Source organism: Larus michahellis, chromosome 1, assembly GCF_964199755.1.
Source record: "Larus michahellis chromosome 1, bLarMic1.1, whole genome shotgun sequence".
Lineage (NCBI taxonomy): Eukaryota > Metazoa > Chordata > Aves > Charadriiformes > Laridae > Larus > Larus michahellis.
The window spans coordinates 47,423,187-47,440,504 of record NC_133896.1 but is presented as its reverse complement, the minus strand read 5'-3'; positions in this window follow the sequence as shown (position 1 = coordinate 47,440,504).

Sequence of the window (17,318 nt, the reverse complement as noted above, 5' to 3'; positions counted from 1 at the left end):
GATTACTGTTCTAGTTGTGCAAGAATAAATTACTGGAGGCCTGAAAATCCATTGTGTGGAATGATGCCATCATTCTTTATATAGAGAATGTCTGTATATCTAATGTGACATCCTGTTCTGGCGCGGGGGACATGTATGCATATGCATGGGACCTTCTTGATTCCTTGTCTGGAGAGGCATCCTACCAGTTCAGTAAAATCCTACTGAGCTCTGATAGGACATTCGGTAGCGTACGACTTCATGGTGCCTGAGGTCGGGCTCTGAAATTTATAGTCACAGCTTCAGATGGTGTTCTCTCTGGGAAGACATTCTATCAATTCAGAAATCTGAATTCCCTTTGAGTGCTGCATTTCTTATCAGCCTTTCTTTCGGTTTCCTTCTAGTGATCTCCTACACTCAGATTAATTCATTTTTTCAGTAGGATGACCACACAGACGGCCAGATGGATGAAAATTATTAGTCCCCAGAAAGGCTCAGACTTCCCACCATTATTCTATGATTTATGTTAAGTACTGTGTAATAACAGCAAGACCTGTTGTCCAGAACCTTCTGGTGCACCATGTGACTACATACAACCATTAGAGACTGTGTGTGTCCTATCTATCAGACAGAAGGCACACAGAACTTACACATCAACCTTCAGAACCACCTGTAAAGAAACTCCTCTCCTGAATCCCTTGATCCTGACACTCAGGATGGTTGGTAAGCCTTGCTTTGAGCCTCTACCAATCTACATACTTTTGTACCCACCTAAAAATTGTTGTTCTTGCCTTAAGTACTTTCTGGCAAGAAAGATGGTTAGATATTTATGAAGGTTTGCAAATTCTATCCAAAACAAATGACCATTTTTCTCCCTCAAAAGTATAATCTAGTCCCTAAGGTACATTAATGTGCCCGTTGCCTGCACTCTGCAACCCCAATGCAAGGAGCCCCTTTTGTTCTAGGAGTGGTCCTGAAAAATATCAAACTCATGGCTTTGATATTTAATATCCATAGCATAAATTTGTCCATGCAAAGGCTCTTGAACTGGATGATGGGCTGTTTTAACACTTTTGATGAGGCAGTAGAACTTCCCCATCTCAGAGTATTGGGCATGAAACAACTTCTTATGCCACTTGTGTGGCCTCTCATCTGCCTAACAGTCCCTTGAAACTCAAATGACAGTTACAGGGCAGAAAGTGTCAGAAAGCTTGACTACACTACACAAAGACATGCAGAGATAATGCACATTTTGGTAAATTTATCGCCCCCTTTTCTTTTCTTTTGAAATGAAGGTCTTTGAAATTTACATTCAGAAAACCATGAATGCTATTGGGTTATTACTTAAGATAGGTTACTGTGTAATGTGTATGTCACTTGAATACAGAAAGATTTACTTCAGTATCTGTAGGTCTTTAAGGCCTATCCATCCATACAAAAAAAAATAAATCTGCCTTTTCAAAGAATCCCTAAAGTATGTGGCAGCACAGCAGTTCTCTGGCTGAGTAAGATCTGAGAGGGCGTGTGTATGTTCTGCCCTACATAGCTCTATCAAACACAAGAAAGGAGGTTTTATGGTGCAAAAAGTCTCTAGTCTTGAATGCCAATATATATACCCACTGTGAGAATGTACGTCTGGGCTATATAATGAATACAGTATACTTGTTGATTAACTCTTATTCATTTTTATTTCCAGAGAGTTTGGTCTGTAGTCTGTGTACTCTAGTCCAAAACATTCAAGTATATCCTAGACATTAGTCTTGGACTAAGATAGTTTCTGCTTCCTATCATAGCTCAAAGAGTGGACTACACATCAATCAGTTTGGATTTTTGTCTGAAAAAATGACACAAAACTAAATCTCTTTAGAAGATAAATAATTCAACAACAACAAGAAAAATCTGTCTTCCTGGCAATTAACAATCACTCATTTTTCTCTATCTTTTATTTTAAAGGTATGAAGCACTTGTCATACCAGATACATTCTTAGAGGCATTTCAAAACAAAGATTTTAATTATATTTGTCATCTCTGATTTCCTTTCTGGCAATGACCATCTTTTGTAAATGCAGCATTCTTCGTGATGGCTACCCCACAGTAAATTTCTAAATCTTCTTTATATTTTACTTTGATATATATAAGTATTTGTAGTTTAACAGCAGATATACTCACCAGTTAGTAAATCAGAGATCACTGTGATGGGACTGTTTAGAAGACTGACAAACCAGAGCAGTTTTAAACTATAAAACTAAGTTAATTCACTAACACACTACTTGTAAATGGTCAATCCTTTTTATAAATTCAATCAGTTCTTATTATGAGTTAAATGCATCATAATTAATATATATACCAACCTTTTAGCCTTTAGCATTTATATCCTAATTTAGCTGTGAATATAAAATACCACAGACCTGAAAGTGTATAGTTAGTCGTGATATTTACTGTCCCTGTTGGCTTTTAGCAATTTAACAAGAATAACCATAATGGAAATGGGGTTGTCTTTTTTCTTCTCTGATTTTCCTCATTTATGCCTAATGGTAATTCTTTCCCCTGCCCCCGCCTCCCCTGCAAAAAGCTGGAGGAGTCTCTTCTGCTCGCAGCACTGCTTCTTACGATGCCTATATCCTATTGATTTAATGATTTGGAAATTTCTGCCCTAATCTTGGAGGGGCGGACATTCAGTTGATCTCCAATTAGAACCACACACCCTATGCAGTGACCAAACATGTGCGATGTTGTATAGAAGTGCATCATCGCAAGAAGCTAGTAGTATAACTTTTGCTTGAACTTCATTGCATTTCAGATATATGGTGAGGAGACACCTAACATCTTAGGGAGGTGCGGTGTCTTTGCTCACAGAAGTAGTGTCTAGATAGCGCATTAATTTGTACAGGGAGGTCTTTCCAAGCATTTGTTTTTTATTCAGTGTTTGATCTAACATAAAAAACAAAGCAGAACTCGGGGTGGAGACCAGAAAACCAAACCTTTTCTCTCCATGCTAAATGCTTCACCTAAAAGGTTGAAGAGTTGGCTGTACTTTTGAATTCTGGGTACTCGATTCTTGTTTTCTTGCCTATGCAGCAGCCCTACTTCCACAAGAAATTTGGATGGTGCTTCTAGCTCTGGCTATGTTATAATCTAGAAGATAAAACACTTACTTGGGAAGAGTGTAAAGTAAACTGAATTCCTCTCAGATTTAGGAAGGAAAAGATTCCTCAATACTCACTTCCTAGATGTGTTCTCTATCTTAGTGGCTATTACTACGCAAATGTGGACACTGTGGCCATCAGCATTTAAAAAAAATTGATAACTGCACAGTTATATATCTATCAGTTATATATCTGGTGCTCTGAATTCAGAATAGACAAGCTTGATAGCAACCTTTGTCAGGTGTCTAAATTCAGGAAGGAGAACTTCCTCCTCCATCAATATGTCTGACTGGCAGACTCGAGGACTCCCAGTCCTTAAAACTGAGGGACACTCTTTGGGGACATATAGCTTTCACTAGAGATAATAATGGTTGTGATCCTAAGGGAGGTGCCTGAACTACCCATCCAAATCTGAGGAGGGTGGGCAAAATACATGCTCTGGTTCTGCGGATGCACGTCTGTGACACAGTGAAAACATTTGGCAGTGGATTCTATTTATTTTGCAGTGTAATGAATAGTTCTTCTCACGGCTGAACCCCAGAAAGGGCAGGGTTCCAAACTAGTGTCTCTGCTGCTGTCTAAGTATCCCTCATCTTTGCTAATACTAAACCTTAATCCCAGGTCCTAGATCAGAGAATAAAAAACACTTAGGCCCAGTTGCCCTTGTGTGCAAATGTTCACAGACACTCCTTGTGCCCACCTTCCACATGCGGCCAAGGCATTTATTCAAGAATAAACCATAAGCTTTTCCTAAGCACCTCATTTAAATATTTATTGCAGTGATACTCAGCATTTACATAACTATTATATGCATTATACAGCACTTCAGTAAGAATGACCTGTGGGGTCAGCATTTCTTGACAGTTAATGACTATCCAGAGGAGTTTGCCCCTAAAGTGAGGTAGTCATTAACTGTGAGAAAATATTAATCCCAGAGGCCATTATTTATAAACCATGCAAAATTAAGAATATATAAAGTACCCTTTTCCTACATCCGCTGCATCTCATGTTCTCTATGTGGTGCTGTTTAAGTAATTTTCTAGCAGTTAATGACTGATATTGTAACAATAGGAAATCACGGCTTCATTTTTAACATCTCATTACCCTTATAATAAACTTTGAAGTTCATCTTCCTTCCCCTTTTATTACTTTAACAAAATCTTTGTCAGTTACTGATTGAAAAGCCCAAATAACTGGCATTTTAGGTGCCATCTTAACATTGTATCTTTAGTTTCTTTGTTAAAGTTAAGATGGGTGAACAGGTAAGACTTGTTTTTTCTTTTGAAAAGCTTGCTTAAAAAAAGAAAAGATACTCAGTTTCTATGTAGCATATCTTAGTTCAGTTCCATATCACGCAACTCTAGCTCCAATTCAGTTGGTGAAAAATGTCTTGCTTGGATATCTGTGTTATGACTTACGTACCAATTTTTTTTTTTTTCTTGAATTTTTTGTAATTTGATGCTTAAGTAGTGTACTGTTCTCATGGTGATTCCTTCAGGATGAATTTCAGCTTACATATTGAAAGGTACTAATTCAAAATGTAGTTACCTATGTGGCTACTTGTATTCTTCGATCTCTTCATTTTCCATTCGAAATATTTTCCATATTTCAGATTTCCTTAAATTATGTTATAAATTTCTCATGCTAAACAGATGCATTCTAAATTTTGTCCTTGATGAAGTTAACTACTCCAGCACAAAGCCGTTGTACAGACAGCTTTAATATATTGTATCACTGAAGCAACATTTTTGCTATTCCAAAGTTTGACATTTCTTGACAGTATTCTTAGAACTGTATCTAACTGTGAAGTTTTTGTTACACAGAAACTTCAGGGATTTACATTTCACAGGCTGATACAAAGCATTTTATTTCTTCAGTAATTGATGGAATGTCTCTATCTGGCTATTTTAGTAACTGAATATACTGTTATTTATTATTCTGAGGAGTGTTTTGAAGATGGAAATCTGTCAATATAGATCTGCAAATATTCTCAGTGCGTCATTCAGTTATTTTTGTAAATTGCCTACAGTCTTCTGTTTAGTATTCCAATACAACAGTGTAGTAAAAGTAGTCCAAATTCATTTCAGTGCAGTGGAGCAGTGAACACACTTCACTATACCTTTTTTAATAGATCTGTTCCATTTCATTCCTCCTTATTCAGTGATTTATTTGATGTGTATATTTGCAGGCTATTACTGACGAGAAAAAGCTATAGGTAGTTAAAAATAATCCATTGCATAGTGACAGGAAGATGGATTTTACTCATTCTCAGCATTCTTGCAGTCATGTCCTTTTATTCTCCAAGAAAATGTACTTCCCTTTTGATAATCTGAATTGAAATGTGTTAACATTCCTGAGAGAAAAATTAGGATGGCTAGCACTGAAACACCTATTACCAATTTAGTTTTGTTTTTTTTTCTTATTTAAGTATTTATTATCGAAAATAGCTATTTATCTGAAATAATTTAAACATTGAAGAGATTGATGGGAATTTTAAACTTGTAGAAAAATATTATCACAAGCTTAATATTAAAAGCATAATGTATGTGTGGGACTAATGGAAATGGGGAGATGCTCTGAGCATGAGATAAAATGCAATAATGTTGAATGGATCATGACAACAAATAAATATAAAATTAAATCATATAGGAGAAAAAGAGAATAAAATGATATCTGGTTCAGAGATGAATTGTGGCCAGGTGATGTCACAATGTCACCATTTTGAAAATAAGGGAAAGGGGCTTAATGATGAGGGTAGTTATTTCCCTCTCATTCCACTCATGTACCACGCTGCTAAAAAAGGGCCACAAAAATCAGAAACCTGTTATCCTCTGAAATTGTCTGGAGTACCTGCTGAAGGAATATCATGCTCTTTGGTATTTAAACATTACTTCTTCATGAAGTTGAAGAACACAACATTAAAATCATCTAACACACGTAGCAAGATATAAGAAGTGAAAATTCACTGAGGATGTACTTAAAAAAGGTATCTTGAGGATTAATAGGTTGAAGTTGTTAGGGAACCTATGTGGGTGAGTTTTTTAGACTACGCTAAGAAAATGCAGAGCACCTATATGTCGTTGCCTTAATTTATGATAAACTTAAGGAATTACCTTTTGAGCACGTTTGTGAACGGAGATAAAGCCTGGAAGCTGTAGAGTACATCCATGAAAATACAGTGGATATCTATTGATGACTTCAAAGCAAGAATAAATTACTTTTTGAAAACGTCTCTAAACAAATACAATGCAAGGCAAAATTTAATGATCTACTTGTGCAAAGATTTAGATCATGCAACCTAGTATCACTTTCTGGCTAATAGTGAATGAAGTTACTAAAATCTTGAAATCAAACTCCTCTTTTTCAATAGTTAGACTATTATATTTCATATTCCTTCCATTGGTGCTAAAATTTCTGGGAAATTACTGTTTGCTTATTGTCTGTCTGTAGAGGCAGTATATTGAGAAGTAGAATACTTCATATAAAAATCAACTTGTTTGCAGATAAGATGTTGTGAGTACACCCCTAAAGAACCAATTGATTTCTGAATATATTCTTTGCTTTTCCTGAAAATAGGTCTTTCCCCAATGTGACATTGGTCCTGATTAAAAAAAAAAAAAAAAAAGTGGCTCATTGTTTGACCTAAAGCAGACAGTTGTAATAGAATGAATGGTTTGGAGCAGTAATCTTCAAAATTTTAACTGTATGCTTTTAAGTATCGAAGTTTATCATGACTATCATGACTTCTTATCACAATGTTTATTTGAAAGCATTTTGAAAGTGACTGTATTCTGCTGATTAGCTAGAGACTTCAAGCTATGGAATGTAGGCATTGAATGAAAACTAGAAATACTGAAAGTTGTTCTGTGCAGGAAAGGAACCAGAGGAACACTTAGGGAAAAAAAAAAAACAAAAACCATCCTATTAAGTAAATCAAAGTAACAGAAAATGTTGCAAATAAATATTACTATCTGAATTCTGCTTATCAAATAGATTGGGAGAAGATTTACTTAGAAAGGAATTCAAAACAGATGCAAAGCAAATTTGTCCTGAAATGAAAGTTCAGAATAAACTGATGTTTGCTTCATTAAGCACATACCACATTGAAACTTGGATAGTAAACTGATAATATGCCTAACGTTATGTTGTTACAACCAACAAAAGGCCAGATGTGAAGGAATGTATTTTGTTTTACTGGTGTCTCATTTTAAACTGTACAGGAAGTTTGATATAAGTAGGAACATCCATTTAACAGTCATGTTAAATTGCAGTGCTGTTCTGTCTCTCAACAACTGGTTAATTCAATCAGAACACATAGATTTTTCATCAATCTTTAATTTGCTTAATTTCGGTGAGCTGTTGTCTCAGAAATTTTCCCATCTTTCAGCACAGTGACTGTAGCATTGATGCCTTGTGCTATTCTTTCTCTGTCATTTCCATTTCAATATAGATTTTATAGTTCATTACCTGTCAATCAGTTTTAAATGGTGCAGTGTTCATTTTATCATGTTCTGTAAAAGTTGCATACTTTTTTCAATGTCTTTCATTTATTTTAGTTTGAGCTCTATTTATTTCTCTAAGCACTGCAAGTATCTATAGCTATACTTATTTTAATGTGTATTTATTTTAGCAAATGCAATGTTTTGTTTCACATAGCTTTCTTTGGCATGTTTATTCAAGCAAGTGAATTCTGACTCAACAGCACTCTGAAGCTTCCTTATATGTAACAAAGGGGTTTTTTTTTTTTTCCATCGTATTTTTGTATGTCACAGAGCTCGAAGGGTTACATCTACAGTTTTCATCATAGTTTCCCTCAAAAAAAAATAGCAAATTAACGCAGAAATAAAAACTTCTGTATAAGAGTTTTCTGCTTTTGGCTCTTCTGAACATGTGGGGTATGTCTTACCTCACAGAAGAGCCTCTGCACTTCCAGGGCCAGACAAAGTGACTTTTGCTATTTAGTAGAAGATTCCCTTGATGGTATTTTCTGCTAGCATTAGGCTACTCACTTTTGTCTCCACAGTATGCCATTATGTTATGGAGTGTTACAGGCAAATTGTGAAAACAGAGACAAAAAGCCTTTTTACATCTACTGATGGATGGAAACCTGATGAATTTGAAAGATTTCATGTTTTTTGTTATTTGTATTGCTAGTAAACTTTCTCAATTCTGTGAGAGTTTTACAAGATGAGATAGTGGATGATGCACATAGTATTCAAATTAGAAGAACAATGAAATTATTTTGAATTAGTTGATGTCAATAACTGTTGTCAACAGTTAAGAATATTTATTCAGTCTAGGTCAACTAGACTGCTCAATGCCAGCAGTGTGACCTAAAATTGCTGTGTACTTTGTGATGATAACAGGTTATTGTTTTATTTCAGCCCTAGATCCACCATGCCATCTCTATTGTCCAGCAGCAGTTAATATGTTTTAAAACTTTTTGCCTTCCTTTTCTGGAAGCATTTTTTCTCTTGAAGCTATAAGGCAAGGACAAAAATGATTGCAAATGCTTTGAGAAGGGGATGGCTTGGACAGTTTCTGAGGAAGGTAGAAATATATATCATCTGTTGGGGGATGTATCAGTTCTTTTCCACTCACTTACACAGATCATGTGAAAATGGAGGCTTGAATATATAATTTTAATCAGTATTCATTCAGAAACAGGATTAACTGCTGTCACCTTCATAATGCACTGTAGCATAAGTATTAAAATAGTGTTAATACTTGCACTAGTGAGTTAATATAGCTGTATTACCTTACTTTCATCTATGTGTGTACAGTATCAGTAATCAAATGTCTTCGGCCTTGACAACGTACATTAATGATATTTTTTACTCTAATCTAATGTGTTACCAAAGTACTTGTTTAACTTTCAGCATAAGACGACTTATAGAATGCAGTACTCTACTTGTAAACAGTGCTTATAATTTTTGTTGGACCATGCCTATAATTCATGATCTCTATTTAAGAAATTAAATAATTAAAAAGCTTCTAATTTAACAGGACTATATCAAAGTTAAGAGTTTGTACTAACATTTTCTCTGCTTCAAGGAATTCATATAGACTGCTAATGCTGTCAAATTTGTGTTTTCATTATAGAAGAGGAAAAACATTACTGATTTTTTTTTTTCCTGCGATGAACAGAAAAGACACATACAGGCTTTTTCATTAGCAGGAAGTACCATGCAACGGGAAGGGCTCTAGAATGTAGCAGCTGGCATGAAAAAGAGAGTATTCTACACTATGTGCATTTCAAGGGGTTAGCATTCAGTCCTGTGGGCTGAACAGCTGTAGTGGTGGTAGCACTTTGAGGTTTATTTCAGCGGTGCATCTCTCAGTTTATTTTCCTTTAGAAGAATCAAGCTTGTGCATTCCAAGATCATTTCCAGGGAGAAGTACATTATGTTAAGTGGAAACAATTTGGAAATTTTTATTGAAAGCATATTGCTGATCTGAAATGTAGACTCACTCAAAGTGCAGACATTGAAACCATCCTACGCTGGAGAAAGAAAGAAAAATGAATTTACTATTATGTTTCCTGTTCCACCATGCAGTGAGAGAAAGATGGCATGATATCTGCTTCTTCTGATTACAGTTATAAATAGAGAGAAACACATCATACAAAAGGAAAATAAGTTACTTGTTGGGCTTTAAGCTTGTTTCAATTCACAGTGAGGAATAAAAGCACAAATGAAAATTCAGAAATTATGTTCATATGTTGTAATCTGGAAAATGTGTGTGAACTTGATCTATGAATTTATTCTCACACAGAATGCATGGAAGATATAAATAATACACCAAAATCAACTCAAGGAATTTTGAGAAATCTGTTTTGGTGAATCCCTTGTCCAAACCGAAAAGATTATATACTATTTTAGGGATAAGAGGGAGGTATATTTTTGGGCACTTTGGCTTTTTAAGGAGGATTTTTCTAGTTTTTATGACAACATAGATTGTAGTACTATTATATTTATTACTACTGGTAATGAATCTTAAGAGATGCAGAGCACCATCCCAACAGCCTTTTGGAAAAAGCTGGGAAGAGTAGTTTTTCATACTAGCATAAACACAATTGTGTTATATTTTAGAATAATTTTGAAAAAGGAAAAATAAAGGCAAAAAGACTCAGACTGTAAATATATGTTTGATTAATGCATCAAAAACTGATGAGAGAACTGTTATGGAAAAGGGAAAGGGCAATAAAGGGTTTAAAATTTAACATACCATACCCTTTCTCCTTAGTTGCTGTTATGCAACATTCTAGACCTTCAGTGTCATTAAAGTGTACTATACATACAATACATAAATATATTGACTGTTTTTCGGAATGAAAATGTCTTTCATCACTCCTGATTCTGGATCAGCAATTATTATTGCTGCTGATAAATAAGGCATGCTACTATTAAAGGTTCTCTTCAGGTTTAATCCCAAGAAATTAAGAATACTTTTGGTCCTGTCCTAGTTGAAAATTTGTCTGTAGGATAATGCTGCTTTGGGTGCCACAGTCAGGTCCATAATTGTGAGACGTGTTCTGAAAAAGCATTCATGGCTGTGACCACAGATATCTCTAAGGAACTGCACTTCCAAGGGCAAGAGTACTGTTTAAAGTATATACTTATTCCACAAATATTTGATGGCCATCTTGAGATCTTTGAGTTTGCTCCAGTCTTAATTCAAGAAGCCCGTACCCATGTTCACACAGACCCTATTTCTTTTACACACTAAATCTTTTCCAAGTAGATACTGAAAACACAGTGGCACAGCCATGCCCTGAGCTACCTACAGGCCTGTCTTTGCATAAACCATCTTGGAGACAAGGCTGATGGAATGATGACAATATAAGGTATGCTGAAGAGCTATGCAGTACTGTTGCCTCCCTTAGAGTCACTGTCAAACTCCTTAGCCTCTTTTCTGGGACTGAGTGACAAATTTACATTAAACATCCCAGTTCATAATTTCTGGCTAGAGAGTTTTGGATATCATAGCCAAGGATTCTGTTATCCTTTTTTTTTTTTTTTGAAGATTCCATCTCTCTGTCACCTTGTCCGTCTCCTTCTCAAGAAGTCTTTCTCACAAGAAAAAGGAAATTTAGTTTGTCTCAGAGTAAACTGATGGATGGCTTTGTGTTCGAACATATCCGTTCTCCAGGGAAGAACAGTCATATAAACAGTAGAAGAAATTCTAGTACACCTACCTACCAAATTAAATAGTTGTATTTGTTTATTGGTACTCTCATAAGTCATGTTTCCCAGCCTCCGCGATTTTTCCAGTTCTTATCTATGTCTCAAAACTAAAGACGTGTGGCCTGTACTTTTCTTCTGTCACAGACAATTTAGCAACCATTGTCACTTTGTATCTTCAGATAGAAGATTAATCAGCATTCTCACTCACAGGATAAATTTTTGCAGGGTCTAACAGGCTTTACCTACAGTTAAAGACCTGCTTTACAGTACAATATCTATAGTCTCTTTTCAGTTCAAAAGTGCAGGCTCTATGAACTTTAAATGATATGATCTTTTCCTCATTTGTCTATCAAAAGCCTTTTCAGTGGCTATCATTTCTACAAAAAGGCTTAGCTGAGGTACGGGGTCTTATGGATGATTCCTCTTGTGTCAGTTCCATAAGGAAAAAGCACCCCATAGCAGGCTTTCCGGGGTTTTACTGGATGAGTTTTCTGACTCATGATTCCTTGGTAAATGCAGCTCTCTACACATTAGAGTATAAATACTCATTGTCCATTTACAATGACGGAAGAGCCTTCAGGAGGCATCTCCATGTCCTTGTGTCAAGGCTCAAAGACCTCAGGGGGTGTCAGTGTCCTCACCAGATACCATCCTGGTTATCATAATGTGTAAATGAAAGCTATTAAACTGCTGGCAGAGAAACTACCTTCCTTATAAGGGCACATTTGACCATTTTAAGCCGTGACAGTGGCTTCTCTGTGGAATTTCACACTTGACATTTGCAGAGAGGCCACCTGGAGCTCCGTTCATACTTTTACTAAGCATTATGCACTTGCTGAAGCATCCAATGATCATGCTGCCTTTGGGAGTTATCCTTCAATTTTTGTTTAATTAAGAACTCTAAGGGTCCTCCTCCAGGTAATTGTTAGTTGCTACTCTCCTCAGTCACCCACAGTGTGAGTGAACACATAGACCATTACTTCAAAGACATTTACAGTACTCCCTCCTATCTCTCTCTCTCAAAGCCTTACCTAATTTTCTGTATTCTTTAAGAGGAACTGTAAGGAAGGGAACAAGCTATGCCCTTTCTTTATGGCTAACATTCAAGGAGCATTAGTGAGGACAAACTGATAGTTACTGCTAATCTAGATGTTTTTGAATATTACTGACTGGTGCACACCAGCACTGTGACTGTCACGTAGATAACACATCTCAAAGAAGAAAATTTATAGCTGTGTATCCAAGCTTTCTAGTCACAAGAAAACTGATATCATAATTTTGTGGAAAAAAAGATGTCTTCTGACTGCAGAGAGCTTTTCAAACTCCTGTACAAATATTGAGGTGAATTCTTGTTGACACTGTTTCCTGACTGTTGAGATGTCTTTAGGCAACTTTTTGCTTTTATGAATGCTGGTGCAAACTAGGATCACAAATATTCTTATAAATTTACAGATGATCAGACCAGTTAGCAAGTCCATTTGCTTCACTTGTACATATTTAATGAGAACTTTTGCTTCTTATTCATGTAGGAGCTGCTTTAAGCGACAAACACAACAGCTCAAATACAGAAAAGTATTCTTGCTAAGATAAGGAATAACCCTTGAAATCAATGTGATCTGTTAGTTGCTGTCTGAAGTAGGGTCAAAAAGTCATTGAAAGAAAAAAAGGAAACACTCTACAGGTATTTCATAACTGTGACACATTGAAATATATATATATATATGTTTGCAAATATCTTTTTTTTAGGAATATAGTACAAAGAATTGAAAGGAAACAGAGTTTAGTGCCTACAGTCAATTATGTCATACAATCTTAAGTCTGTTTCATAGGGTAACAAAATTCTGGTTAGCTATATTTTTTTCTTCTGCTATTGAGTGAGGGGTTGCTCTATAGCCTCTTCTCTTTTAGAATTATAAATCTTCTTCTCACTTCTGGTCAACATCATTCAGTCAACTTAAATCCATTTGTTATTGTGACAACTTTGTCCTTGAACCTGAATAGCAATTCTCCCTCCCTGATATTCAAGTTCTTGAGTATTTGTTGAGAGCGATCATATGTTCTATCAGTCTTAATTTTAGTTGGCTAAAAAAGCTAAATGTTTTAAGCCTTTATTATAGGATCCATTTCCAGCTTCTTTATTGTTTAAAAATGAAAATTATCTGACCTCCCAATTTAAGTTCACTAAATTCTTTGACCTATTTCCATATATACATTCTCATTAACTTTCAGGCAGTTCCACTATGCTCAGGATAATATCTGAGACAAAGAATTCAATTAATATTTGGTTGTGTCTGGATTATTTTAAATGTAACCTTATTGTCACTGCAAAACTGTTGTATGTCTGTTTTTTTCTCTTTTATTTGTGTAGTTATAGAATCCTTTCCTACTAAATTCATTTTTTTTCCTTTTAAAAATCTAAATCAGCACATTTTTGTAAAGTGTTCAGAATGGCAAGCATAGTGAGGATCTCAAAGTGAGGTGTAGGTGGCATGTAGCTCTGTAAATATTAAATAAAAATTCTCAACATTTTTATGTAACTATGACTTCCTGAAGTCACTGAGTCACTGGTTATGAACCAATATTATTTGGAAACACCACAGTCTTGCCTATATTAAGTAGATAACATCAGCCTTGCCAAATTCATACGTCTCCATCTTTCTTGCCTAAAGGGCTCAACGCAGCAAGCAGTATTACAGACTGCGCAAAACAAGTAACAGCTTCTGCTTTCCATCAAACCTTGGTCGAAGATGAAGATCTGTTACCCCTCACTTGTGAAGTAAAATCACATTTAGAGGAATCGTGCCTGAGACTTGGTTTCCAGACCCTGCTTTAAGGGTTGTCTTTAAAATTTATCTGATGACTGTGTCAAGTAACTTCATCCATTTCAACTTGGTGCATAGCTAAAATCATAGGCAGTGCCTCTGGTTTGGAACCCTATCTTTTTTTTTTTGGAATAAGTTGTCTGTGTAGACAATGCATAGAACTTGACCTGTTAGCTCTGAAACTTGACTAATTTGTGTGTGTGTAGGTTGGGGTTTTTTGTGGTTATTTTTACTTAAAGTTCAAAATGCCTGAAATAACGAGAGGACTGTGGTCAGAATGGCCATTTCACAGAGTAACACCAAGGGTATTTGTTGCATGTCGATGAGCTTTTTATAAAGGATGTTGGTGTGCTGGGATATCATTGTAGGTCTGTGCAAATTAGAAGGAATTAAACCTGGTGCCACCTTTTTGATGTTACCTGTACAGACAAATTCTAGTGTGAACAGAAGAGGATACCAGGATGTTTTTTGTCTCATCAGGAACTATTAGATTTCACTTTCCAATATAGCCTGGTAATTAATAACAAATGTGCAGTATAGACAAAAATAGGGACAGATAGCCATAAAATGGGAAGAAAAGGATTTGTCAATGTAGGCATAACCACAACCATTATCTTGCCCTCTCCCTGCAAAGAGTATATTGAAATCTTATATGCAATAAGTAAATAACTAAAAAGGAATAATTAAACAGGAAGACATTCATGCTGTCTCTTCAGTAATACTAAAATCTAACTTTATATATATCCTAACATGGGCACCTACGGCAAATCCTTACTTCAAAGAAAATCTGTTTTACAGGATTTCTTCTGAATAATTCTAGTCAAGGCTAACTACACTACATCAAGTTTTACATCTTTATATAGTTTTACATCTTTATGTGGTCTTATTTTTTTTTCCTTAGCATAAGTGTTTTTCCAACTACTTTTACTTTATTTTAGTTTGGTTTGTTTTTTTTTTTTTTTGGAATGGCTTGTACCCTAACATATTCCCAGTTATGAAGTTTCTTCTATTCTTATAGCATTTGTTTGCATGCATTGCAATAAATTAACTAGTTTCTCTGTGTTGTTATTCCATCACCTTGTATTAGCTGTTTATTTCAGTTCTCAAATACTCCTGTACACTTTACTGTATTCTCATTTACCTGATTTTCTATACCCCCTGTTATAGCTAGGCATGGAAGTTATAGTTGCCTTTGTTAGTGTTCTTGCTTGTTTCTCATTTTAAAGCTCTTACGAGTCTTGCCACACTTGATCCCAAAAGACCATACTCCAAAAATAGTTGAAATCTATCTAACAAGAAAAATTCTCTTTCCATAGCTGCTGCCAGTAGTCAAACATCTTCAGAATTTCATCACAACCCCTATTCTCAGGCCATCTCCTGAGCTTTACTGATTTGCTGCACCACTCAATGCATTCACATAGGACAGAAAAAAAATGACACTTGTGACTAAAATTCTTGAAAGTCTTTTCCAGACAGATGAATCAAGGAGAGTAATACTGAATGTATCAGATCCATCTTTTATGTTCCCTCTGGAAAGACAGAACTCCTTTCTGCTTCTTGCCCTACACACAGGACAATTTTGTGGGACAAAGAAACACAGCTGATGTGCAGAGACAACAAATCTTTATTGTTAGACAATAAAAAAAAACCAAAAACAAACAAAAAGTCCCCAAGGAGATACTATTAGTTCACTTATAGTGATACGAGCACTTAAGGTTCAGTTATCCAAATGTAATTCATTATAAATAAACAGGTAAAATTTATACACAGACCTTCTACCCCTATCTCTAGCCTTGTGCTCACCTTCTTTCTGTGCCTACGTGTCGTTACAGTGAGTTGTCAGTGTTATGAATTCACTGTTGGAAGAAGTATGACATCAAAGGAAGGAGTTCTTCCCCCTCACTTGTGGGTTTAGCTGGAGATAATTTTGGAAGTTTGCTGGCACAGTCTGCTCCATTGTACTTTTCTTATTTACTCACAATGCTGATTTTTATTGTACAAGGTATTTTAAATAAATATTGTTCTTTGTTTTCTTTGTCATCTCTAAAACAAGTTTTACCCAGCTCACAAGACTCCTTTTCTGCAGTGACCACCACCTAGGGCCTCTGCTATAATATGGTGTTTGTACTTTCAAGAACACTGTTATCATTCTGTACTTTTATACATCACTTTTTTTTTTTTTTCTAGGATCATAGATGCCTCACTCTGCACAGAACATCTGTAGTTACTATCTACTATTTGCAAAAATATGTAGACATTATTATAACGACAGATGTTCGACCACATAATTGCACAAAGCTAAGCAAAAGCAAGTTAGATTGTTGTCACTTGGTTGTTAAAAATCCATGGTAGTCTGGAAATCCTGACAAATTCTAAGTCCTGAGGCCTTGCACTGTTGAGCTAATACAAAGATTCTGGGCTTGTTTCTGGAGGTGGCAATATCTCATTTACAGGGCTATGTGCTCTATAAATTGAACAATTTCAGAGCACTCATTCCTGCCTGTTTTCTATCATTATTGTTTTGATTCTTTGATTTTCTATCACCTATTATTTTTTCTGCATTATTTTCTTGCTCAACATTGATATAGCATCCTTTTCTTTTCCTGGATTCTGATGATGAGCTCCTTTCTTTATCATCATATTTCCTCTGCAGGCAGGGCCTTATTTTTTTCTTCTCCATATTTAATCATAATATATTTAATGAATAATGAACTGATAGTATTAATTGGAAACATTTATTGCTTAAAAAAATTAACAATAAATTATTCCTTCAGCCTTCAGTGTTTTGTTTCTTGATGTTGTTTTTTTTTTTAATATATTCACCTCAGGAAAGCATGAATCTACATCAGTAATAATCTAACATTATATTGCACTTATTATAAATAACAGTTATTAAAATGTGATGAACCATGACATGAATTTTTATTTATAAAACTTTAGCTATTTCCAGTTTTAAAACATTGAGAAGGCTGTAAATACCTGGCACGTTTTATCTTTTTTAATCTCAATTTGCAGATCATGGCGAAGTTTGAAGCATGGGACAAAAATTATGAACAAAAATCTTTCCATGTTCCTTGGTCATTTCCAGGAGAAAAATAAAAAAATATCATATAAAAATGTTTACAGAACTGGAATCACTGATTTACTAACACCACACTATCATTCTTGGAAATATAACTCGAAAT